This window comes from Mobula hypostoma, chromosome 7 (assembly GCF_963921235.1).
Source record: "Mobula hypostoma chromosome 7, sMobHyp1.1, whole genome shotgun sequence".
NCBI lineage: Eukaryota > Metazoa > Chordata > Chondrichthyes > Myliobatiformes > Myliobatidae > Mobula > Mobula hypostoma.
In genome coordinates, this window is record NC_086103.1 from 44,100,836 (window position 1) to 44,127,431 (window position 26,596).

Below are 26,596 nucleotides of genomic sequence, written 5' to 3' on the forward strand. Positions count from 1 at the left end.
GTGGGTATAAAGTATACAGTCATGAAGGACCAAGGGTGAAAATACATAGTCTTTAGTTGCTAAAAACAAAAGGGAATATGTTTGAGTTTAGAGGCAAGAGATTTAAAACAGATATCAGGGGCACAAAAGGAATTGCCAGGAATAATGGTTTAGGTTGGCCCATTAACAGCATTTAAAACTGCCTGGATGTGTAAATTGGATAGGAGATGATTAATGTGCTGTGGGCCAAATGCAGACAAAAGGGGCTCGCTCATTGGGCAACACGGTTGGAATTGACTAGTTGGGTTTCCATGCTGTATGATTCATTCACTCGATGATTCCAACTGCCCAGGAACCAAGGACTGAGATGAGACCATGGGAAATAACCAGGAGACCTACTTCAATTTGAGGTGGTTTGCATAAATCATACATGGCTATCTCAGTGGAAGTAAACCTTTATGAGCTACTTTCCATCACTGTTTATCCCTGGGGGCATTCTTCAATTAAAAGACCATGTTTTCTTGACTTCAATTAAATGAAATTCGGATGACAGCAATATGCTGATGTGACTATATAGGTCTTTTAGTGCTTGCCATCTAAGGATAGGTTTCTTGCCTGTGGTCTTGTAATATAAATGAGCACTTGCATAATGATGGAGTTGTCCCAAATCATGTTTATCTGGATTACAACCAGGCTAAGTTAAGAGGAAAACATTTGCTTGTTATAAATTTGGCATGGCTTTCAGTTCTATTTTACAATATGTACCCTCACTTATAAATCTCTTTTGATGTAATAAATAGATCATTACAGGACAAATTATCAGTTACTTGCTGATATATCCTTATAAGAAGTGTGAAAATAAAGGTCTGTAAATAAGTGACAGAGAAAAGCAGAATGTGGATTTGATAGGTTGGTAAGAGATGGTGTTTTGGAGTTGTACAAGGCATTCATGTATTGCAGCCTTTTTCATTACATGTTCTCAAGCCCTGTAGATGTGTATGGCATTGAGCCTCCAGTCAGACATGATGCCTTTCAAGAATGCCAAAGAGCACAAACTTTTTCCACTCCCTTCTACTTCAACAGTGATGCAATGATATACTATCAATGATACAACAATGAAAATCAATGATAGCAATGATAATGACTGTAATATGATAACAATGAAATAGCTTTACATATGTAGAGAAACAGATTATTTTTATTCACAAGATATGGACTCAAAATTCGCTCAGAGGTAGGAAGCAAAGGGTGATTGTTGAAAGATGCTTCACAGAAGGGAGCCCAGTGACGAGTGGTGTGCTGCTGAGGTCAGTACTGAGTCCCTGGTTTTTCATTATTTATATTAGTGATCCCATGTCAATGCACAAGGCTTGATTGGTAGGTTTATGGACGACACAATTAGAAGGTGTTGATAACGAAGAATGTTACCGGCCCATTTCCCCCAGAGTGGCAAATGAATTTTAATATAGGTAAGTGTGAGGTGATGCATTTTGGACAGTCCAACCAGTGTAAGAGTTATGAATGTAGGGCATGAGAGAGTGTAATGGAACAGCGCCTAGGAGTGCAAGTGCTTAATTCATTGAAAACAGATCACCAGTAGACAGAATAGTGAAAGCAGGTGATTGAGCACAGGAGTCAAGACATTATTTTGCAGTTATATAAGTCATTGGTGAGGACACAGTTGGAGAACTGTATACAGTTTTGATCACCCTGTTATAGCAAAGGTGCAGTTAAACTAGAAAGAGTGCAGAGAAGATTCATGAGGATAATTTTAGCAGGCCTAGGTTATAGGGAGAAGTTGGCCAGACTACGACTTCATTCTTGGAGCAGAGGAAAATGAGGGTGACGTCATAGAAACAGTTAAAATTATGAGTAGTATAGGTAAGGTGGATGGTAACAGTCTTTTTCCCAGGGTGTACGAGTGCAAAACGAGAGAGCATGGATTTAGGGTGAGAGAGGAAAGATTTAAAAAGGACCTGAGGGGCAACTTTTTCATGCAGAGGGTGGTGAGTACATGGAGAAAGCTACCAGAGGAAGTGATTGAGGCAGATACAATAGTGTCATTTAAGAAGCACTTGGATAGGTACATGACTTAGAGGAACACGGCCAAACACAGAAAATTGGGGCAAGCTGTTCGGGCAGAGTGGTCAGCATTCATGAGCTAAGTAAAGGGCCTGAATGCATGCTGTACTGCTCGATGACTCCATGACACATATTAACCCTGTTATATGTCCTAATTGCCTTGAAGTGAGGAACGGTCTATCATCTGCCTTATTGTTGGATCTAGATGAGGTAAAGATAGCAGACTTTCTGGAAGACATTAATGAACTGGTACTTTTAAACGTTGTTAGTTCTGGATTTATTTAATTGTAAGAAATTTAATTCCCTATCTGCTACTGTGGAATTCAAATGCAAGTTTCTGAGGTCATGGTCCAGATCATTGGTTGCTTGTAACAAATTCCCGGAAGTTGCTTTTAAATAATCAGGAGCTCAAAGTCATGTGAAACTAATTGACTTTATTGTTATAACCCCTGGTTACTTTGCAGTTGCAGATATTACCTGAGTTGAGTTGGCCAGTTCTCTACATGAGTGTTCATGTTGGTGATGATAGAAGCTCTGATCTTCTGACTTCCAGAGTGTTTCGCCACTTCTCAGACAATTCGGTGCAAACAAGTAGGTAGCCCAAGCTTTCTCATTCTCTTTCTCTGTCCCTCTTGATCTCTTCAGTGAGCCCAACTTTCACATATTTAGTTACACTTCCCCTTCCACAAGAGCACTTAAAGTATGTTTGTTTATTCTTAAATAGTATTGGAGTCTGTCTAGCCACCACCTGAAAAATCCAAACATGCTCAATATTTGGTTAGTAAATGTGTTATCTTTGATATTCTCTCAGTAGCATTTTTCAGTTCTCCTTCACTGGTTCCACATTTTGTCTCTCACGTTGCTGATAACGTTGACTGTTCCTTGATTAATTAGAGAATCAGAATCAAAATCAGGTTTATTAGCACGAGCAATCTAACAATACTAACCTACTAAATCATATATAGATGTAACTATTAGTATCTTAGCCTGTACCCAATTTGAACTGTTCTAAGCCTGCTGTTCTATTACAATTTCCTTTTACACAATTATTTTCCTGCAGGTCCTTTTACTATTTTGACTTTTATCCTTCGTAAAGAGTTGGAATATATTCATTGCCTTCTAAACGTGTAAGATATAATGACGATCTCAAATCTGGTGCCATGAAAATTCTTGTTTTAATGACTTTCATCCCTAAAATTAATAACAGGATATTGAAATCAGGGAAAGCACGAGTGGAATGTTCAATTTCTAAGAAGGACATTTCATTCACTGGCCAATTTGTTAGAAAGTATATCTTGTTCATTGCTACTGTAAATAGGAGATTTTGGGTTAATACACACAAAAATGCTGGAGGATCTCAACTAGGCAGGCAATTTTTTAAATATTCAGTTTTTACAGTATGATGAGGTATGAGTATTCACGTCTTTAAATTGTTTTATTGTTGAATTTACCAAGACCATTTCAATCACTTAGTGTCCAGCTTTTATAACTTCTAGATACCAATTTTTACACATTTGTGATTTGTTCATTAATGCACATCTAGTACAGCTTTTAAGTTTGAATCATATGTGCTTCCATGCACATTACAAGAGCACGCTCAAAACATGCAGCTAATTCATGGGTAGGGCAAATTGTCACCATATGGATCCCTTTCCATAAAATGAGTCTGCATGTTTGGGAGGGATGACAAAATTGGAGGGTTCTGATTTTAAGAATATATTCTCCAAGCATGTTTCACAATAAGTGCCTTCAATCCATAGGTGTATGAAGCACACACCTAGAGGGTAAGATTGTTAAAGGAGATGGTCACTGAGATCTGCCACCTGCTCTAGACACCTGACTTATGATTGGATTGGTCTTCCTATTGAAGATTCTGTGGCCCTGCAACAAATAGCCACTGGATCATTCCAGGCAGGGCCTAATGCTTTTGTCCCTATTTCATTACCGCATTCACAACTTCATGGAAGTTCCGGATCCCAAGAAGGAAATTTATTTTCTTCTCCTGTAGTGGAAAACATTAGACAGTCCCTGCCTCCATACAGCAGAAAACTGTCAAAGTTATAACAATCTTGCCTCTTGGGTGCCTGCCGACAACCATCTCTTTCCAGAGGAAATCTAACCACTTTCTCTTAGTATTCAATAATCCTGCTTCCCAATTGTCCTGGGATTCACAATTGGCCTAATTACTGTTGCTGCAGGAGTATAGTATGTACTGGCTGCACATTCCAGAATGAGGGTTTCAATTCTTAGTTTCACTTGACTTTCAACTACTTTGACGATTCAAGGCAAGATTGCCAAAGAACGTTTTCTATTTGTCTCGAGTACAGTTCCAAATAAATAAAGAAAACCCTTTCAATCCATTTACCAGAAAGCAGGCAGTTGTACTGCAATCTGTTAACCACCATTGATGCAATCCCTACCGTCTGTGCAATGCTTAGTGTGCATGACAACAACCTTCCCAGAAAAGGAAAAAAAGCATTAATATGAGCAACCCGGAAGTATAAAGGGAATTCTGACATCTCCAAGTTTTACATCCTCCTGATTTTGATATATTGTTTTTTGTGTCTATGTTCCCACTCATTTACAGTGTTAGAGCTACAACATTGCAGCAGTCAAAGTCCATTTACCATAACTATACCATAGTGGATCAGAATACTAGGCCCTTACAACTTCCAATATTTAAGAATAGTCAATAAACACTGACTTCTCCCAGAAGGTTGCATACTAAGAGAACCCTGAATCCTCATGTACAATTCCCTGGGTACAAAAATTAATATTTATAATGTTGTTGACCCTCAGTGTCTGTCTAAGCAAAAAATAATAAGAGGCAATCAGCTCAACACATCATTAATCATTTTTCTACATGTAATTAATACCAAAACTGTACATTATCTAGCTAATCATCCTATTTCATTTCTTCAGTGCTTGCCTTCCATTTGCCTTTGCCTACCTGCTACATCCATGTAATGCTCTATTATGACTGGAGACAAGCAGGTGAATGTTAGCTCAGTTGCATTCTATTTCCCATGACTTCAAACAACTCTGAGCTGAGAGCCAAGTTTCACTGTACACTGAAACTTTGCCATAATCAGTTGTAGTCGATTGCAATAGGTCTGGCTGATGCTAGTCAGGATGGAATATGTGGAAAGTGAAAGGTGTGATGTGTGGAGTGTATCTGCAGGTGTATCTATGCTGTAGCTGTCAGAAGCGATTTGTTGTTCTTTCCACTGAATTTGACCATAAACGTGAGCACAATAAATCATAGTCTGTGCTGGACCCGTATGTTTCCATTCAAACTTTGTTCACCTCCTCTCACTGCTACTACATTTTCTGGCCTGGGTCTGTAGAACCTCTCTTCTGGTGTGCAGATTGCTTGCAGAAATGTCAAGTTCAGCACTTAAGAGCTTCCACTTCTGCTCCCACACCAGTATCTCCTCATCCTTCTCACTAATGGCTTCCAGTAGTTATTGTTATCAAGTCAAGTCACTTTTTATTGTCATTTTAACCATAACTGCTGGTACAGAACATAGCAAAAATGAGACAATGTTTTCCAGAACCATGGTGCTACATGAAACAATACAAAAACTACACTGAACTACATAAGAAAAAACACAAAAACTACACTAGACTACAGACCTGTCCAGGACTGCATAAAGTGCACAAAACAGTGCAGGCACTACAATAAGTAATAATAAATAATAAACAAGACAATAGGCACAGTAGAGGGCAGTAGATTGGTGTCAAGCCAGGCTCTGGGTATTGAGGAGTCTGATGGCTTGGGGGATGAAACTGTTACATAGTCTGGTCGTGAGAGCCCGAATGCTTCGGTGCCTTTTTCCAGATGGCAGGAGGGAGAAGAGTTTATATGAGGGGTGCATGGGGTCCTTCATAATGCTGTTTGCTTTACGGATGCAGCGTGTGGTGTAAATGTCTGTGATGTCTGCTATCAGCTCTTTTTAAGAGTCTAGGCATGACTTCCATCAGTGTAAATACCACCTAGCTTCTGAAATTCTGCCCTATTATTGTACATTTATATTAAAAAATGGTATTGGCTCTAAAATTAAAGTATTCCTATTGCTATCTTGTGAGAACAGCAATGGAACAAACTACTCCCTGCCAATCCATTTTTCCATTGTTTCCTCATGTCCCCATTTATTTTTGGGTATAGTAGATCACAAACAAGGTTGTTTTACCTTTCCACTCTGGCAGTACTTTGTAAGCCCATTTCATCCTGTTGATCAATACATTTTCCCAGGAAAGACTCTAACTTAAATTGAGTATGAGTCGTTTCTTGAGCATAAAACCAACTTGCTGTCCACTTCACTGATCTTGAACTCCAGAGATATCTCAACTGGCTGCATATAACCCTTGAATGACCTTTCAAAGCCAATTCTCTTTCAATTTTCCCTATTCGCATAGAGTGCAATAGGTGATAAACTGGTAAAATCAATATATCCTCCAAACAAATTGGATCAATAGCACATTTTAAAGTAACACTACTGTCAGCCTCTTGGATAAAATATATATCAACACCCTTTTTGCAAGTGACTGAACTGTCAATTTCATGGTGATCTGCTCAGGTAGGAATCTCTTACCGGCAGTATGCATGACCAGTTGAATCAGGCAGGCAACTCTCAATATATTTGGCACTGAAATCTCAATGCAATAGAAGCAAGGATTTTGAACTGATATTTTGAACGTCAGCAGGGGTTTTGTTACCCCTTAAGAATTATGCTGATGATAGGCACTCTACATTTCCCCTGCTAATTTGCAATACTGTTCTCGATTAGCTAGACACCTGTATCAATGAAGCTTAGTGAGAACAAGATGCCATCTCTGCACTTACTGCTGGATTGCATTCTGGCTTGGCTAACTGAACATCGATTATCAGACTGTTCCATACCTCAACACCACCAACCACTCTTCCCTGCCCCCCACCACTGCTGATTTACTTCAGTTTAGCAGCCCTTTGTTCATCTGCAAGAGCTGATGACCATTGCATTCTATTCATCCCATGAATGCCCATCACAGATTTGGACAAGGAAGTGATACTCTGAAGAAGAAGAAGAAGAAGAAGAAGAAGAAGAAGAAGAAGACGACTACTAGGATAAAGTCACCAATGGCCAACTTTTGTTGTCATCAGACCAATATCACTTTTGTGGGTTAGTTGGGAGGAGTGTGCTTGAATTTTCTCAGATGCTAATGTTTCAACAAGTTGCATTATATTCTGTACCAAAATCTCAGACATCTACAACAGAGACAAACCTGCCTGTTATGCCATCACCATTGCCACACTGATGACACTTATTAAATTAACTCTTCATCCTTAGACCAATGGAGTAATGCAGTCTTTGTTTATCACTTCATAGAGGCAAAGACAGTACTTCGGTGGAAGGACAATAACTTTATTGTGTGTGTTACAATAATTTTATTACTTAGTTAGGTTTTCCCAAGTACAGATTGTGATTCACATCATTTACTGTGAAGTCCACCTGCCAGTAGTGTTGCACTGCGAGACAAACTTATAACTTTTGGAAAGTCAAATCAGTGTAGGGTGTACGTATACCCTGAATGGTAAGGCATTAGGCAGTGTCATTGAGTAAAGGGACCTGGCTGTACAAGTGAATAGTTTATTGAAAATGACACCACAGGTAGATAAGGTAATTAAAAAAAGCTTTAACACGCAAGCTGGTCTTTATCAGTCAGGGTATTAAGTATAGGAGTTTGAACATCTTGCTGCAGTTGTTGGTGAAGTTGCACTGGAAATACTATTGAGGACATCTTTAAAAAGCTGTGCCTCAAGAAGGCGGTATCCATCATTTAGGACCCTCAGCATCAAGGTCATGCCTTCTTCTCGTGAATATCATCAGGGAGCAGGTACAGGAGCCTGAAGACACACACTCCATTTTTTGGAACAGTTTCTCCCCCTCCGCCAGATTTCTGAACAGCCCATGAACCAATGAACACTACCTCACTATTTATATTTTATTATAACTCATAGGACTTACTTATTTATGCATTTGTGCCATAAACTGTAATTCTGTCACAAAACAACCAATTTCACAACATACTGTATGTCAGTGATAATAAAGCTGATTCTCATTCTGATACAGTTTTGATTGCCACCTTACAGAAAAGATTTATTTTTAACTGGAAGGAGTGCTGAGAAGATTTAAGAGAAAGTTGCCAGTACTGGAGGGGCCCAAGTTATAAGGAGAGCTGAGCTAGGTTAGGTCTTTATTCCCTCGAGTGGAAGAGAATGAGGGATGACCTTATAGAGGTGGTTAAAATTATCAGAGGCATAGGTAAGTCCACAAGTTACTGAAAGCAAATATAAAGTGCAGCAGATAGTTAGAAGGCAAATTATATATTGGATTCAATTGCCCAAGGTTTGAGTATGGATGCAAAGATGTCTTATTACAGTTGTACTGATACTGATGAGACCATATCTGTAGTACCAGATATATTTTTGGTCTCCTTCCTGAAACAAAAGTATATTTGCAACAGAGGGAATTCAGTGAAGATTCACTAACTTGATCTCTGGGATGGTAAGTCTGTCATAAGTGGGTAGACTTAACAGACTAGACCTCCATTATTTAGCTTTTGGAAAACTGAAAGGTAACACTGGTAATGAGAAGTAGTGGAAAACGCACATGGAACTCTTAACAATGTTGATGTGGTTGATGGGTGGTCTAGAACCAAGGTTTACAGTCTTAAGATATTTATAATTGAAACTATTTATAATTGAAGTCAGGAGGAAATTATTCAATTGAGGTGGTGTGCCTGTAGAATTCACTATCCTGGGGGGCTGTGGAACTCAATCATTGATTGCAATCAAACTGAGATCAATATTGTAGGAATTAGGGGATTTAATGATGGCAGGAAAATCATAATGAGATAACAGATCAGGTATGATCATATTGAATGGCAGAGCAAGTGGCCTACTTTTGCTCCTATTTCTTATGTTTTTATGTTCTTATCCTACTTCCATCATTCCAAATAAGCATTTCAGATTAAATTGTACATATTTTATGACTATTTTTACAAGCTTATTTTGAAATTCATTCATTATTTGTACCTCTGGGCAAAGATGACCAAAAGAAGGCTTTACACTGTAACTAACCTTGTGCCTTCTACGTTCCCACTTTACCACATACCTGTGAGTGGGGGCTTGTGTTACACAATTTGCATGCCAGATATACCATATGACAATAATGATCACATGCCAAAAATTCTTCCCTGCATTAAGATGGCCTGAAAATTTTTCCATACGTCTTTTTTTTCCTTAATTGTCTATTCCCATATAATCAGAATCTTCCTATGCACATTGTTGGATGTGACACACTGCAGTTTATGTTTTACAGCAATCATTGAATTGGACTCTCATTTTTTAAATCAAATTTAAGCACGCTTAACTACATAGGCCATTTTCTATTTACAAAACATACTACTTTTATCTTTTTCCAATGTTGAACCTTTTCTATTTAATATCCTTGCTTTGTTATTTGTGTCTGAAGGTCCAAAAGGAAATGTTGAGGGACAAGATCATTTAACTTATTAAGTTGTCCTGGCACAAAGTTAAATAATGCCATTAAATCTGATGCTGAACTTGTTGTTTCTGAAGATGTGATTAGCTAGAGTCTGTCACTGCTGAGGCTTTAAATGTTGACACCAATGGGTGTATTTGAGTCGTTAAAGAACATCAGGACAAAGCGAATGCTAGGCCAATGAGGTGAGGTTCAGTGTCTAGTCTATTTGCAAATGGTATAAAACAAAAGAAATGTAAGTTATCTAAAAGCTTAATAAATTATAAGACTTTTGAGAAATATAGACAAAATCATACTTAATACATTTAATTAATGAAATTGTGCATTTTTGTTGCTAAATGCCTTGACTTTGAAACTCAAAACTTAATTTTAAACCAGAAACACTTTTGATTATAATAACTGCTAGGCAAACTTCAAGCATTAGGGAGGGGAGGATATTATTGCAATTGAATAGGGACATAGTCATTTCTCTCAATAGTAAATGGCAACTTGAAATTAAAGACAACAATGACATCTTCCTCAAGTTGATTATTCAACTTGAGGTCTAATCAGAGTAGCAACACCTATTGCAGCCTGCCAGGAATAGTGGTTAGGGCAAGGAGAGCCCCAGACACCTTTAATTTTCATTTAGCATCCCTGAGTCCAGATGAGATATCATATGGGTCCCTTGACGAATACGTTGAACCATCCCAATCCCAGGCTACTGCCACCTTGTATTTGATGGGAAAAAGACGATTATTTAATTGTAGGAAGAGGCGCAGTCGACGTTTCAGGCCGAGACCCTTCGTCAGGACTAACTGAAGGAAGAGTGAGTAAGGGATTTGAAAGCTGGAGGGGGAGGGGGAGATGCAAAATGATAGGAGAAGACAGGAGGGGGAGGGATGGAGCCGAGAGCTGGACAGGTGATAGGCAGAAGGGGATACGAGAGGATCATGGGACAGGAGGTCCGGGAAGAAAGACGGGGGGGGGGGTGACCCAGAGGATGGGCAAGAGGTATATTTAGAGGGACAGAGGGAGAAAAAGGAGAGTGAGAGAAAGAATGTGTGCATTAAAAAGAGTAACAGATAGGGTACGAGGGGGAGGTGGGGCCTAGCGGAAGTTAGAGAAGTCAATGTTCATGCCATCAGGTTGGAGGCTACCCAGATGGAATATAAGGTGTTGTTCCTCCAACCTGAGTGTGGCTTCATCTTTACAGTAGAGGAGGCCGTGGATAGACAAGTCAGAATGGGAATGGGATGTGGAATTAAAATGTGTGGCCACTGGGAGATCCTGCTTTCTCTGGCGGACAGAGCGTAGATGTTCAGCAAAGTGGTCTCCCAGTCTGCGTCGGGTCTCACCAATATATAAAAGGCCACATCGGGAGCACCGGACGCAGTATATCACCCCAGTCGACTCACAGGTGAAGTGATGCCTCACCTGGAAGGACTGTCTGGGGCCCTGAATGGTGGTAAGGGAAGAAGTGTAAGGGCATGTGTTCAGGGCCCCAAACAGTCCTTCCAGGTGAGGCAATTAGTGAATATGAAAACTGAGTGTTTCTATAACAGACAGCTAATCTAAAATCCTTGTGTGGAGTAAGTTGAAAGATTTCTTCCATATCCTTGCGGATTTCTGTTCACAGAAAATGCAGGAAACACAGGTCAGTCCGAGTCTCAGTTTTCATATTCACTAATTGCCTCACCTGGAAGGACTGTTTGGGGCCCTGAACACATGCCCTTACACTTCCTCCCTTACCACCATTCAGGGCCCCAAACAGTCCTTCCAGGTGAGGCATCACTTCACCTGTGAGTCGACTGGGGTGATATACTGCGTCCGGTGCTCCCGATGTGGCCTTTTATATACTGGTGAGACCCGACGCAGACTGGGAGACCGCTTTGCTGAACATCTACGCTCTGTCCGCCAGAGAAAGCAGGATCTCCCAGTGGCCACACATTTTAATTCCACATCCCATTCCCATTCTGACTTGTCTATCCACGGCCTCCTCTACTGTAAAGATGAAGCCACACTCAGGTTGGAGGAACAGCACCTTATATTCCGTCTGGGTAGCCTCCAACCTGATGGCATGAACATTGACTTCTCTAACTTCCGCTAGGCCCCACCTCCCCCTCGTACCCTATCTGTTACTCTTTTTAATGCACACATTCTTTCTCTCACTCTCCTTTTTCTCCCTCTGTCCCTCTGAATATACCTCTTGCCCATCCTCTGGGTCACCCCCCCCGTCTTTCTTCCCGGACCTCCTGTCCCATGATCCTCTCGTATCCCCTTCTGCCTATCACCTGTCCAGCTCTCGGCTCCATCCCTCCCCCTCCTGTCTTCTCCTATCATTTTGCATCTCCCCCTCCCCCTCCAGCTTTCAAATCCCTTACTCACTCTTCCTTCAGTTAGTCCTGACGAAGGGTCTCGGCCTGAAACGTCGACTGCGCCTCTTCCTATAGATGCTGCCTGGCCTGTTGCGTTCACCAGCAACTTTGATGTATGTTGCTTGAATTTCCAGCATCTGCAGAATTCCTGTTGTTATTATTTAATTGTGTATCCCTGCAGCAATATGTAAGAAGGTTTATTCTACAGTATGTATTTTGTATATTCTGATGACATGGATGCCAGCCTGTCATATACAGTGGCATGCAAAAGTTTGGGCAGCCCTGGGCAAAATTTCTGTTACTGTGAATAGCTAAGTGAGTAGAAGATGGACTGATCTCCAGAAGTCATGAAGTTAAAGATAAAACATTCTTTTCAACATTTTAAGCAAGATTAGTGTATTGTTTTTGTTTTGGACAATTTTAGAGTGAAAAAAAGGAAAGGAGCACCATGCAAAAGTTTGGGCACCCCAAGAGATTTGAGCTCTCAGATAACTTTTACCAAGGTCTCAGAGCTTAATTAGCTTGTTAGGGCTATGGCTTGTTCACAGTCATCATTAGGAAAGGCCAAATTTCAAAGCTTTATAAATACCCTGACTCCTCTAACCAATTCCCAACAATCAGCAGCCATGGACTCCTCTAAGCAGCTGCATAGCACTCTGAAAATTAAAATAAATGATGCCCACAAAGCAGGAGAAGGCTATAAGAAGATAGCAAAGTGTTTTCAGGTAGCCGTTTCCTCAGTTTGTAATGTAGTTAAGAAATGGCAGTTAACAGAAACAGTGGAGGTCAAGTTGAGGTCTGGAAGACCAAGAAAACTTTCCAAGAGAACTGCTCGTAAGATTGCTAGAAAGGCAGATCAAAACCCCTGTTTGACTGCAAAAGACCTTCAGGAAGATTTAGCAGACTCTGGAGTGGTGGTTCACTGTTCTACTGTGCAGCGACACCTGCACAAATATGACCTTCATGGAAAAGTCATCAGAAGAAAACCTTTCCTGCGTCCTCACCACAAAATTCAGCGTCAGAAGTTTGCAAAGGAACATCTAAACAAGCCTGATGCATTTTGGAAACAAGTCCTGTGGACTGATGAAGTTAAAATAGAACTTTTCGGCCGCAATGAGCAAAAGTATGTTTGGAGAAAAAAAGGGGTGCAGAATTTCATGACAAGAACACTCCTCCAGCTGTTAAGCACGGGGGTGGATCGATCATGCTTTGGACTTGTGTTGCAGCCAGTGGCACGGGAAACATTTCACTGGTAGAGGGAAGAATGAATTCAATTAAATACCAGCAAATTCTGGAAGCAAATGTCACACCGTCTGTAAAAAAGCTGAAGATGAAAAGAGGTTGGCTTCTACAACAGGATAATGATCCTAAACACACCTCAAAATCCACAATGGACTACCTCAAGAGGCGCAAGCTGAAGGTTTTGCCATGGCCCTCACAGTCCCCCGACCTAAACATCATCGAAAATCTGTGGATAGACCTCAAAAGAGCAGTGCATGCAAGATGGCCCAAGAATCTCACAGAACTAGAAGCCTTTTGCAAGGAAGAATGGGCAAAAATCCCCCAAACAAGAAATGAAAGACTCTTAGCTGGCTACAGAAAGCGTTTACAAGCTGTGATACTTGCCAAAGAGTATGTTACTAAGTACTGACCATGCAGGGTGCCCAAACTTTTGCTTCCGGCCCTTTTGCTTTTTTGTTATTTTGAAACTATAAAAGATGGAAATAAAAAAGTAATCTTGCTTAAAATAGTAAAGAAATATGTCCTCTGTAACTTTATGCCTTTTGGAAATCAGATCATCTTTTACTCGCTTAGCTATTCACAATAACAGAAATTTTAACCGGGTTCATAGTTCTCTCTAAGCTGTGTGCGCGTGCACACACGTTTTTCAACCAGAGCACAAAGGAAATTAATGTGCGCACAAAAGTTTTGTTACCTAAAATAATGTAGAAATTAATAAATATACTTATTGAAAATAATCTTTTAGCTAACTGTTTCTGTTAACTAGTTAGTCGGCTTTTCAAATACCACAATGCACGTCACTAATTTACGTCACCTCACCTACCCTGTTCCGGTTTGTGCAGCTGCATCACGGCGGCAGCCATGTTTGGCGGACAGTGTTCATATCGTAAAGTTTACAAAGATCTGTTTCAAATCCTGTAGATAGCTTACTAAGTTTTTATTGGAAAAAATATTGATTCACTATGTTGAATTCAAAAGAAGCAAAGGGCGTGAAGCGCAAAAGAACTGCAAATTTGTTTAAAGTTGAATGGCTTAACAAAATAGTAGAAACTGTTACACTGAAAGCTCATGAGGTCATGAATGTTCAGCTACGAAAAATATTTATGTATAACTCTGAAACTGGAGTTACCTGTTTGTATTGTCGTGATGCGAAAGTTGCTGGAGAATTTGCTAGTGGAAAGAAATGGGATGATATTTGGAATCTTGACTTTTTGAAGCATCGTTTGGCAAGTAAATCGCATTTGGACGGTGTACAAAAGCTCAGGCAACAGAACCCATCATTACCCGTTACAGGAGTGCTATGCATGTTATGGTTGAGTACAGATGAGGGACAGCAAAAACGATCAAACCCAGAGGAGATCAAAGTCGAGGTACAAGAATGGTCAGCTTTTGATTTCTCCACAATTGCAGATTGTGACTTCACATTTGGTGATGAACAAGTTAATGCCTTATGTCTAAAATATCATGATTTTCTAACTAAAAATATTGTAATAGTTAGACAGTTTAATGATTTCAAATTTTCCGTGCAAGAAAAAATTAAATCCAAACCGATTTCAAACATTGCTCAAATGGTAGCATTAGTACTTCAAAATGAACAGTCTTGCGAGCTTGCACAATTGATGGACATTGGGGAAACCTTTCTTGCATCTAGTGAGGACTGTGAGCGAGATTTTAGCCTAATGAACCAACTCAAAAACAAGCTGAGAAACCGTTTAGGTGAATGTCATTTGGATACGTTAATGAGAATCAAAAGCTATCAATTGGATGGAAGTTCTATTAGTCTAGATAGAGTTTACAAAGAATGGGTAAATGCCAAAGACAGGAGAGAGAAAAAATAACTGATTGACGTAAATATGTATGTTATTTTGTTGTTATTCTGTGCAGTTTTACATCAAATATTCTGTAAATCTACAGAAACTGTGCCATGTGTGCATTCAGTGCGCACATACTTTTGTCACAGGAAAAAAATTTGCACAACATAATATTTTTGCACAGACTGACCACTAGAAATTAGAGGGAACATTGCCAGGGGTGCCCAAACTTTTGCATGCCACTGTATGTTCTCTGAATGACCAACCTTTAAGAAGTTTGTATATCACACTCTCACTATCCAAGCCATGCTTTCTCTTACTGCTGTCATTGGGAAGGAGGTACAGGAGCCTTGGGTTCCACAGCCCAGGTTTAGGAACACCTATTACCCTCCAAACATTGAGCCCCTGAATCAGCATTGATAACTTCACTCACTAGCTCTGATTTGATTGCACAACCTATGGAATAATTTTCAAGGGCTCTACAAGTCATGTTCTCAGTATTATTCATTGGTTTCTTTATTTATTTATTTTGCACAGTTTCTCTGGTTTGCACAGTGGTTGCATCAGTCTTTGTGAGTAGTTTTTCATCGATTCTATTGTATTTCTTTGTACTACTGTGAATGCCTGCAAGGAAATAAATTTCAGAGTAGTATATGATGATGTATTGTACTTTGACAATGTATTTATTTTGAACTTTGAAGAAGTATAAACAATCTAATTGCATTCTTCAGTAACGGTATAGAAATTATACAACTCAGACTATTAAATATAGCACGCAGTTACATTTCTTACCATCTGAAGCCTGAGCACAAAAATCTTGACTGAAAGTCCTGAAGGAATGCTGCACTGTGGGAGGTGCCTTCTTTTAGATGAAATGCTGGGCTGAAGCAGACCTAAGATGTCGCCAGAGGACGGCTTCTTTGAACTCATCTGCGAAACAACTTTAATTTCCTCTCTTTAATTTTTCATTTTAATTCTCCAGGTGGATGGGGTTCTGCTGCAGTCCATGGTCTACAGCTGCACTCAAACTGCAGTTCTTCACGGCAGTGGTTCCCACTCCCAGAGCTCACTGACCGGCCATTTTTTCGATATCCCTAAGACGAGGCCCGGAAGGCGCATGCCTTCAGAATGAGGCCCTGCGGCTCTGTGAAGAAGCTGGTGTCACTGACTGAGGCATCACAGGAGGAACAGAACACCATGAGCAGTGGATGGGCTGTCGGAGGCCTCTGCACTCGAGTAATCTCTCTCTCTATGGTGTGGGAAAGCTTGCCGCTCTTTCTTGAGTCAGAGAAGCTTGGAATAAAAGCCATGTGGTATACTGTAACATCGTAACAGCGACTGCTTTGTTGGTCTCTCCTCTTGCTATAATGATACCTCTCTGTTCCTTGTTAGTGAGAGAGAGAGCCTGTGGCATGTTGAATTGTCGGATGGACTGCAGATCATGGTCTCTCTTCGGGGGCTTTGCTTTCACTTGCCTGGTGGGTGTTTTCGTTTCCTGCTGAATAAGTAGGAGGGAGGGTTGATGCTTTGCTGCTGCTTGTGCATGCAAGGGGGAGGGGGCTTTGAGGTTTTTCTGTCATTCATTCTTTGAGATTCTCTTCCGGTTTTGTGGTTGTCTGCCAAGAGTGAGAATTTCAGGTTGTATACATTTTCTGATATTAAGTAGAACTATTGAATCATTAATATTTCACTCAGTTGGATATTGCAAGATCCAATGCAGATACTTAGAAGAGAGGGAGTTCTCCCCAACAGCATCCTGGTCAATATTTATCCCTCAATCAACACCATTAAAAAACTGGTTTTATGACCAATCTTATGTGTTACAAGAAACAAACTGCCAGAGGAGCTCAGCAGATTAGGTAGCATCCAGGAAGGCAAAGGAATGGTCAACATTTCAGGTCGAGACCCTGACACACTTTGTTTTTGCTCATGATCTCAGCATCCGCAACTTCTTGTGTCTCTTTTCTTACTGGTCACGGGAATCTGCAAATTGGCTGCTACATTTCCTACATTATAACAATCTCTGCACAAATAAATTACTTTGTTAACTTCAAAGGGCTTTGGGACATCACAAAGGCTTCTACATAAGTGCAATAATAATTGTAAATAACATACTTGTGAGATAGACAATCCGGCATAATGGACCAATTTTTCATCCGAAGTTGAGAGCCAAAGTTTGCAAGAAAGGATATTTGAAAATTTTATGCAAAGCATACATCCTTGGATGGCCTGCTGCTACCAAAACAATGGGCACCACAGTAGCATAACAGTTAGCCTGATGCTTTTACAGCTCAGGCATTCTGCAGTTCAGAGTACAATTCCAGCGACATCTGTAAGGAATTTGTACACTCCCCCCATGAACCACGTGGGTTTGCTCCAGGTGCTTCCGTTTCCTCCCACAACCCAAAGATGTTCCAGTTAGTAGCTTAATTGGTCATTGCAAGTCGTCCTGTGATTAGGCTAATATTAATCAGTATTAAATAGTGCTGGGTGATGTGGTACATGGGTCGGCAGGACCTGTTCTGCGTGGCATTTCTAGTTAAAATAAAATGAAATATATGCAACTTTTAAACCCAGGCGTATTTCACCCATGCAGAAATTGTATTATTCAGCAGCATAATGACTTAAGCAATGCTAGACATAGGTAATGTAACTTTTAACCTTTGCTGGGAGTGTGAAGAGGGAGAAGTACTTCTTTAAGCACAAAATGTCCTACGCTCTCTCTTCCTCCAGAACTTACTTTCAAACCAAGGACCAGAAAGACAGTGGCATCATTCCATTTCTCAAAATGAGTGCAGCAGGCCAATTGTCCAGTGACCCTTAGTATAGCCTTATCCCCACTTCTGGGCATCTGTTTGGATGCACATTAAGATGTAATGCTATAAAATCTTTGGAAATTATTCTTTTGTGCTAAACTTTGGATAAAGGAACATAGTTTTGCAACAATATACAAATAGTACAGAGTACTGCAAATAGCTTTAAATTTCAAAATACAGACTGAAGCAGTGTTTTTTTTCACAGGCTTCTGAAATATATTAAAACATGATTTGCACTGTGACTAGCCTAAATCAATGATTGACTCTCCACCAATCAAAATTCAAGGTCATATTGTTGGGTATAAGATGAATGCATTATAATTAGATAAATAGCTGGGTTGTTCAAGCACTTGAGCCTTGAAATCAAAAGTTAATTTCATACTATACCTAAATATGATTTGTTTTTCTTCAAGCATCTCTCAAGTTTAATCGGTTATTCAAAAATAAAATTAATTAAAGGCCAAACTGATTCAGAGTTTTCACTGTGAATGCTACTGGGAACTCAGATGTGTCCATTAATGTTGAATGTTAATTTAATTGGAAGGGCACTGTATTAACTGCATAGATATCCAACTTGCTATATGTAATCATTGAAAATTTACAATACACTAAGTGGTCTTTTGGCTTTTCAAAATATTCCCTCAGCCTAATCCTACCTTTTAGCCTGTAATTCATAGGCCCCCACATTGCAAAACTTGAAGTACATATCCTTGTAATGTTTAAATGTGATGAGGGTTGCTGCCTATTGCACAAGGAGTAATTGAGGCCAAGGTTTTGGACCTTATTGATTAGTTTTGAGGGCGTGATGGTATTGAATGCTGAGCTGTAATCAACAAACAGCATCCTGATACATGCACCTTTGCTGTCCGGATGTTCCAGGGTAGTGTGAAGAGCCAACGAGATGGCATCTGCTGTGAACCTGTGCTCTGGTAGGCAAATTCAAGCAGTTCCAAGTCACTTCTCAGGCAGCAGCTGATATATTTCATCACCAACCTCTCAAAACTCTTCATCGCTGTGGATGTAACTGCAACTGGGAGAAAGTCGTTGAGGCAGGTCGCCGTGCTGTTCTTGGACACTGATATAATTGAAGCCTGCTTGAAGCACGTGGGTACAACGCACTCCCAAGATGAGAGGTTAAAGATTCAGTGAGCACACCAGCCAACTAATCAGCACAGATCTTTAGCGCATTGCCAGGATCCCCGTCTGGTCCAAATGCTTTCTATGCATTCACCCTCCTGAAGGCAGCCTGCACGTCGGTTTCAGAGATTGAAATCATAGAATCATTGGGGGATGTAGGAGTTTGTTATGGTTCCTTCATGTTATGACAGTCAAAGTGAGCATTGAAGGCACTGAGATCATCTGGAAGTGAAGCACTGTGTCTCTTCTGCTGCTTGATTTAACTTTATAAGAGATGTTAGCATTCAATTCCTGCCACAACTGTCAAGCATCCTTTGTTGATTCAAGTTTGGTACGGAATTTCCACTTCACCCATGAGATGGCTTTCCTGATATTTTACCTGGACCTCTTGTAACCTTCTTGGTCTCCAGACTTGAATTCTTCTGATCTGGACCTCAGCAGATTTTGGATCTCATCGTTCATCCAGGACTTCTGGTTGGGGAAGACTCTGAATTATTTAGTTGGTTCACAGGGTGTTGGTGAGACCACACCAGGTATATTGCTTTTGGACTCCTTATGTGAGAACTATATAGATGCACTGAAAACAGTGGAAAGATGATACATTAGGCTGAATCCTGGAGTGAGATATACCAACTAGTGGAGTGGTGCTGCAGCAACAACCTGGCACTCAACGTCAGTTAGACAAAAGAGTTTATTGTGGACTTCAGGAAGGGTGAGACGAAGAAGCACACACCAATCCTCATAGAGGGATCAGAAGTGGAGAGAGTGAGCAGCTTCAAGTTCCTGAGCGTCAAGATCTCTGAGGATCTAACCTGGTCCCAACATATCAATGTAGTTATAAAGAAGGAAAGACAACGGCTATGCTTTATTGAGAGTTTGAAGAGATTTGGCATGTCAACAAATACACTCAGAAACTTCTATAGTTGTATCGTGGAGAGCATTCTGACAGGCTGCATCACTGTCTGGTATGGAGGGGCTACTGCACAGGACTGAAAGAAGCTGCAGAAGGTTGTAAATCTAGTCAGCTCCATCTTGGGCACTAACCTACAAAGTACTCGGGACATCTTTAGGGAGCGGTGTCTCAGAAAGGCAGTGTCCATTATTAAGGACCTCCAGCACCCTGGGCATGCTCTTTTTCACTGTTACCATCAGGTAGGAGGTACAGAAGCCTGAAGGCACACACTCAGTGATTCAGGAACAGCTTCTTCCCCTCTGCTATCTGATTCCTAAATGGACATTGAAGCTTTGGACACTACTTCACTTTTGTTAATATACAGTATTTCTGGTTTTGCACATTTAAAAAAAAATCTATTCAATATATGTAATTGATTTACTTGTTTATTTATTATGTTTTATTTTATTTATTATTATTTTTTTTCACTCTCTGCTAGATTATGTATTGTATTGAACTGCCGCTGCTAAGTTAACAAATTTCACGTCACATGTTGGTGATAATAAACCTGATTCTGATTCTGATTCTGAACGAAAGGGTTGACTAACGAAGAAAAGCTGAGCAGATGATGCCTCAACTCATTGGAGTCGAGAAGATTAAAAAGTAATTTTTTTGAAATTAGATTCAGGGGGCAGCTGGTGGTTGAAAGGGAGGATGTTTTACCATAAGTAATTTTCCATTTAAGATCGAGGGTGAAAAGCAATTCTTTTTTTCAGAGTGCCATCATTGTTTAGAATTTCATCAGAGAGCTATGGAGGGCTATATAAATATAATTAGCACAGGGATGGATATTTTAAAATGAAAGAAGTCAAACAGTATGGGAAGAAAACAAGAAAGTAGTGTTGGGGCAAAAATCTATAGAATTATAGAGTTACACACACAAAATGCTGGAGGAACTCAGCAGGCCAGGCAGCATCTATGGAAAAGAATGCAGTTGAGACCCTTTAGCAGGACTGGAGAAAAAAAGATGGAGTAGATTTAAAAGGTTGGGGTAGGTGAGGAAGAAACAAGATGATAGGTGAAATTGGGAGGGGGTGAAGTAAAGAAGAGGGAAGTTAATAGGTAAAAGAGATACAGGGCTGCAGAAAGGGGAATCTAATAGGACAGAACAGAAGGCCATGGAAGAAAGAAAAGAGGGGAGGAGCAACATAAGGAGGCAAAGGGCAGGCAAGGAGATAAAATGAGAGAGGGAAAATGTGATGGGGAATGGCGAAGGTGGGGGGCATTACCATAAGCTCGAGAAGTCGATGTTCATGCCACCAGGTTGGAGGCTACCCAAATGGAATCTCAGGTGTTGCTCCGTTAGCCTGAGTGTGGCCTCATCACGACAGTAGAGGAGGCCATGGATAGACATATCGTAATGGAAATTGGAAGTGGAATTAAAATGGTTGACCACTGGGAGATCCGCCCTTTTTGGGCAGTCAGAGCGTAGGTGTTTGGCAAACATACAGTTGTCAAGCACAGTAAAAGGTCTTTCTTCCCAATTCATCCATGACAATCAATATATGTACATACAATACACTAATCCAATTTGTTTATATTAGCCAACATTGTTATTTCAACTAGCTGCCAACCCCTGTCCTAAATATTTGCCCCTCGTATATTTAAATTTCTCCTTGCTCACCTTCAAATGTAGGCCCTGTAGTTTTATGCTTTCCCACCCAAGGAAGATATCTCTAACTACCCTACATACTGTATGCCCCTCACAATTTTATGAGCTTTTTATAATGTCTCCTCTAAGACCCCTCTATTCTAGTAAGAATAAACTAACCCATTCAATTTCTCTTTGTAAGTAAATCCCTCCATTTCAGACACCAAACTGGTGAATTTCTTCTGGCATCAGGCTTGTATTTAACAATTCAAGTGTGGCCTGACCAACTGCATCATGACATTCCATCTCTCATATTCAGTTCACATCCTGACTCTCATACTCAGTTCTCTTATTGAATAATGGAACAGCAAGCTCAAGGGTCAATTGGATTACTTCTGCTCCTGCCTCACAAATGTTAATGTTAATTCCTTATTATTTTATGCACTTCAATTAAGTTTTGCCTCAACCTTTCCTGCTTTAAAGAAAATGACACTAACTTATCTAGTCTTCCCTCAGTGCTAAAATGTTGCAGTCCTGGCTACATCCTGGTCAAATTCTCTTTGTGCTTTATCTAATACAATCATAGCGATAATGAGAGTTGTAGATAACACTGATGTTTTACACATACCTAGCACCACCTCCCTGTTATAATGCAATATAAAATAACAAATAATATTGGAAAACACAAACAAAAGAAAATCTGCAGATGCTGGAAATCCAAGCAACACACACAGAATGCTGGAGGAACTCAGCAGTCCAGGCAGCATCTATGGAAAGGATTTGTCCTGCTCAAGTGTCTCAGCCTGAAACATCGACTGTTTACTCTTTTCCATTAATGCTGCTTGGCCTGCTGAGTTCCTCCAGCATTTTGTGTGTGTTGCTAATACTGGAAGTATTCGGCATCTGTGAAGAGGGAAACAGAGTTGATATCTTGGAGCAATGGCCTTTTATCAGAAACAGCAAGATTTAGAAATTACAAGGAAAGTGGTGAGGGATTGAGAGGGGAAAAAAGAAGGTATGTGGCAGGATAAAGATCAAGAATAATTGTGTGACATAGTTGGTGATGGCACTGCCTGATGGAGGATCTTGGCTGTATGTCTAGAGATGCTGTAAATAGGAGATGAATATAATCTGACCTACCAGAAAGAGCAAAAGAAAATAAAATGAAATGTCTTAAATATAAACTAGAAGACGGGAATGGCTGATTATTTGAAATTGTTGAATTCATTGTTATGTCCTGAGGGCTGTAACATGTCAATTTGAAAGATAGGTGGTTCCTCAGACCACACTAAGCTTCATTAGAGCTGCGTAGGAGGCCAAAGATAGGAAGGTCAGAGCGGGAATGGAATGGAAAATTAAAGTAACAAGAACTGGAAGCTCAGAGTCTCTTTGCACAAAGACTCACAGTGTTCTGCAGCACAGTTACAAATTTACATTTTTCCAAAGATCAAATGTGGTGTATTAAATAAGAAGAAATGCAAGAACAGTACTGCTTCACCTGAAAAGAGTGCCTGGGTTCCTAGACAAGTGGAGGGAAGATGGTAAAAAAGTTGGTTTTGCATCACCATTGTGAAGCATTGAAGCATTGAGAGATAGAAGGACCAAAATATTGCAGAAGAAATAATCCTGTCATAACCAAGGACTTTGCTGCAAGGCATATGTGCCCCCACAGGCGGGCTGCAGAGCAGGTTCAGCAATTGCAATCGCTAATTACTGTTTCATTATGGTGGTATTTAACTCCCTTCCTTTCATTGTAGTCCTGTCAAAACTTGAGCAAAGCATAGCAATGCTTCCTGCTTACTGTTGTCCTTGTCTGAGAAAGAGGACTACTGTTTTGACTGATGCTGGAAATCAGTGTTACTTGTTTAGTATTTAGATATTGCTTTCAGCCACGGTGTTGGAATTTTACTTTAAGTTTGAGAGATTTAGTTAATGCCCCTGTGCCTAACATTTATCATTTTCTTTTCCCTTAAAATTCTGCAAAGTTCGCATTAAAATCTGTGAAGGTCGACCTTCTTCAGCTTCGCTCACTCCGCACTTGGGCCATATCCAAAGGTTCTGACAGATCCCTTCAAAATATTGACAGTGGAATGAGAAGGAGATATGTCTCTTCTCACAACCAACTAAGGAAGGCCACCTCCCTATCAGACTGTCCTTCTACAATTAAGAATAAATGGTCTTACACTGTAAGGTTCTTCCATTCCTCTAGTGTCTTCCATCACTTTATTTTTTTCTTCTTCACTTCTCTGAATTAAAGTCCATTTTCCACTTTTCCATTCAACTGATCAGATCATCAATATCTCTCTGAAGTATAAACCGTTCCAACTTGCTGGCAACTACGCAACCAATTTTTGTAACTTCTGCAAACTTCTTTAGCATGCCTCCAAGTATGTCTAATTTATTAATATATACTGCAAAAAGCACAGGGATCAGTAATGAGTCTGTATAACCCCACTGATAAATTTGAATCACAAAAAAAATCACCACCCAGCCTTTTTGCTTCCTGCCCATGGACCAGTCTTAACTCCAATCTTCCATTCATCCTTGAAAAAGATCAGGCATAGTGTAAAGATTGATCGTTGATGTTTGGTGAGAAGTGCATCTCTCTATGATCAACTGTTTTCCCAGTTAATATGAAGGTAATTGAAATACGCAACAATTGCTATTGTAACAGCTGAAATATCCTGTTGTCTACGTCACTTGCTGGAAGTCTGGTCTGCTGTTTCTTTGGATTGTTTGGAGGTTACCATAATAATTGCCCCTATTTTGTCCTGATGTGCTTCTCTGTTGATCCTTCTAACATATCATCCCTTTATATACTATAATTATTTATTTAAATAATATTACCGGCCAGCCTACCCCCTTTCTGATTTTATTCTCTTCTCTACCATGGTTGAAAACTCAGTAGCCCTGAATGTAATTCTACAATTCTGTGAAATTTAACGCAGAAAACAATATTCATTTCTGTATTGCAAAGAAGATTACCCCATAACTAAATGAATTTTCATGTCAGTTACAAAGTAATCCAGGAGTTGATTCTCATTCCACTTATAGAAAAATTATAAGATTTCCAATAAAGTATTTCCATTTTACATGCAATCGATTGAATATTTTTGAAATGTATTGTTATAAACTATATAAATGCACTTTAACATCGGCTGTGCATTTCTCTCTTTTGTTTTACTGCAAAGGGGTTTAGATAATCATTTGCATTAAAAGAAGCAATTTAAACATTTCATTTGGAACAGCAGAATGAACTATGAGATTATTTTCTTATTACAGAATTCAGATTTTACTTTAACTTCTGTATTTATACCATTGAACAATGCAGCTTTTCAATTGGCTGAATTTGCCCTTTAAAACCACGAAGGACGGTACAACGAGCTGCACTCCCAGCAGACACTGTCACATCAGGGAGAGCAAGGTGATATGCCAATCAGATCAGGAGGAGGCCCTGTCAAATTATTCATTCGAAACCTGCTGGGAGAGAGAGATAGACACACATGCACACAAATAGTTGAAGCATTTCACATCTAGATGATAATTTATTCCATTTATTTAAAACCCTCTGAGAAAAGTTTCTCTTTGGTTTTCATTTTGTTATTAGTTTATTGTGTTCTAATTTCTTGACTCTCTTGACAACACAGAGGATTGAAATCTGTTATATTTTATTTCCTATTATAAGCTCAGGGATCATGACTTTGATGTCATACTTTTCTATGAAGGTAAATATTTTGAGTCCTCTGACAGTATTGAAGTATTCAGTTCCTTTAAGACTAGCTCTACTGAATTCTTCTCAAATTACTATTTGTCACTTGCATTCTGTGTGTCATGTTGCAGAGAAACCCCTGCAATTTATCATGTGGGACCTTGCAGTCTACCGACATGTTTTCAGATGGTTGCAGACAGCTCTGCCGAAGTGACTGGAACGGAAACTCGGAGCTAGTGGAGGCTACTCCGCCCCTCAAGCCTGTTCCAGCATTTGACGATTGCGGCTGCTCATCAGAATTCTGTCCCCTCACCAGGTTCCTGCTTTCTCCACATGTCCCTTGATGTCTTTTGGTCATCATACGATATCTAACTTCTTGAAAATATCTAATGATTTGTATTCAGCTGCCTTCTGTGGTGGAGAATTCCTTGATTTCACTAGTCTCTCAGTCTACCTCAGTATGTCCCAGGCACTTTATTTGTCTACCTGCACTGCACTTTCTCAGTAATATTGTGCTTACTGTGTTTTTTTCTCTTTTATACAACCTTGGTGTACTTGTATAAGGAATGATCTGTCTAGTTGTCATGAAAACAAAAGCTTTTCATTGCATCTCAGTACAATAAAAGTGACAATTTGAATGACAATTATAAGCCAATTACTGATGACCTATTCTTCTAAACTCCAGCAAATATACAACAGTTATAGAGCATAGAAACAGCAATTTCATCTAACTCATTCTTGCCAGCTGTAGTGCCTTCCTGAGCTAGCCCCATTTGCTTGCATTTACCTCATATTCTCTAAATCTTTCCTATCCACTAATCTGTCCAAATGTCTTTTAAAAGTTGGAATCATACCTGCCATGTAGCCACATCCTCCTGTGGGAAGAATTTGTCCCTCACACCCTGTTCAAATTTTTTCCCTCTCACCTTAAATCTGAGCACTATAGGTTTAGACGCCCCTTTCCTGGGAAAAAAACTGACTACTCATCTTATCTGTGCCCCTCATAGTTTTATATTCTTCCTCTATATGTGCTAAACATATATTAATACAATTTAAAGTAGTGCATAGAGCCCATATGTCTAAAGATAAATTAGCCCCTTTTTATTCCCTATTTGTGACAGATGTCACTCTGAGGTGGCTTCTTTAACTCATATGTTTTGGTCCTGTCCTCTTTTGGAAAAATACTGGAAAGATATTTTTAATATTATCTCAACTGTTCTATGTTTTGACTTACAACCCTATCCTATAACGGCAATTTTTGGATTGCCAATGGTAGAACATAGATCTTTGTCTTCTTTAGCCTGTCGGATGATTGCATTTGTTACTTTAATGGCTAGAAGATCTATTTTATTGAACTGGAAGGAGACCAATCC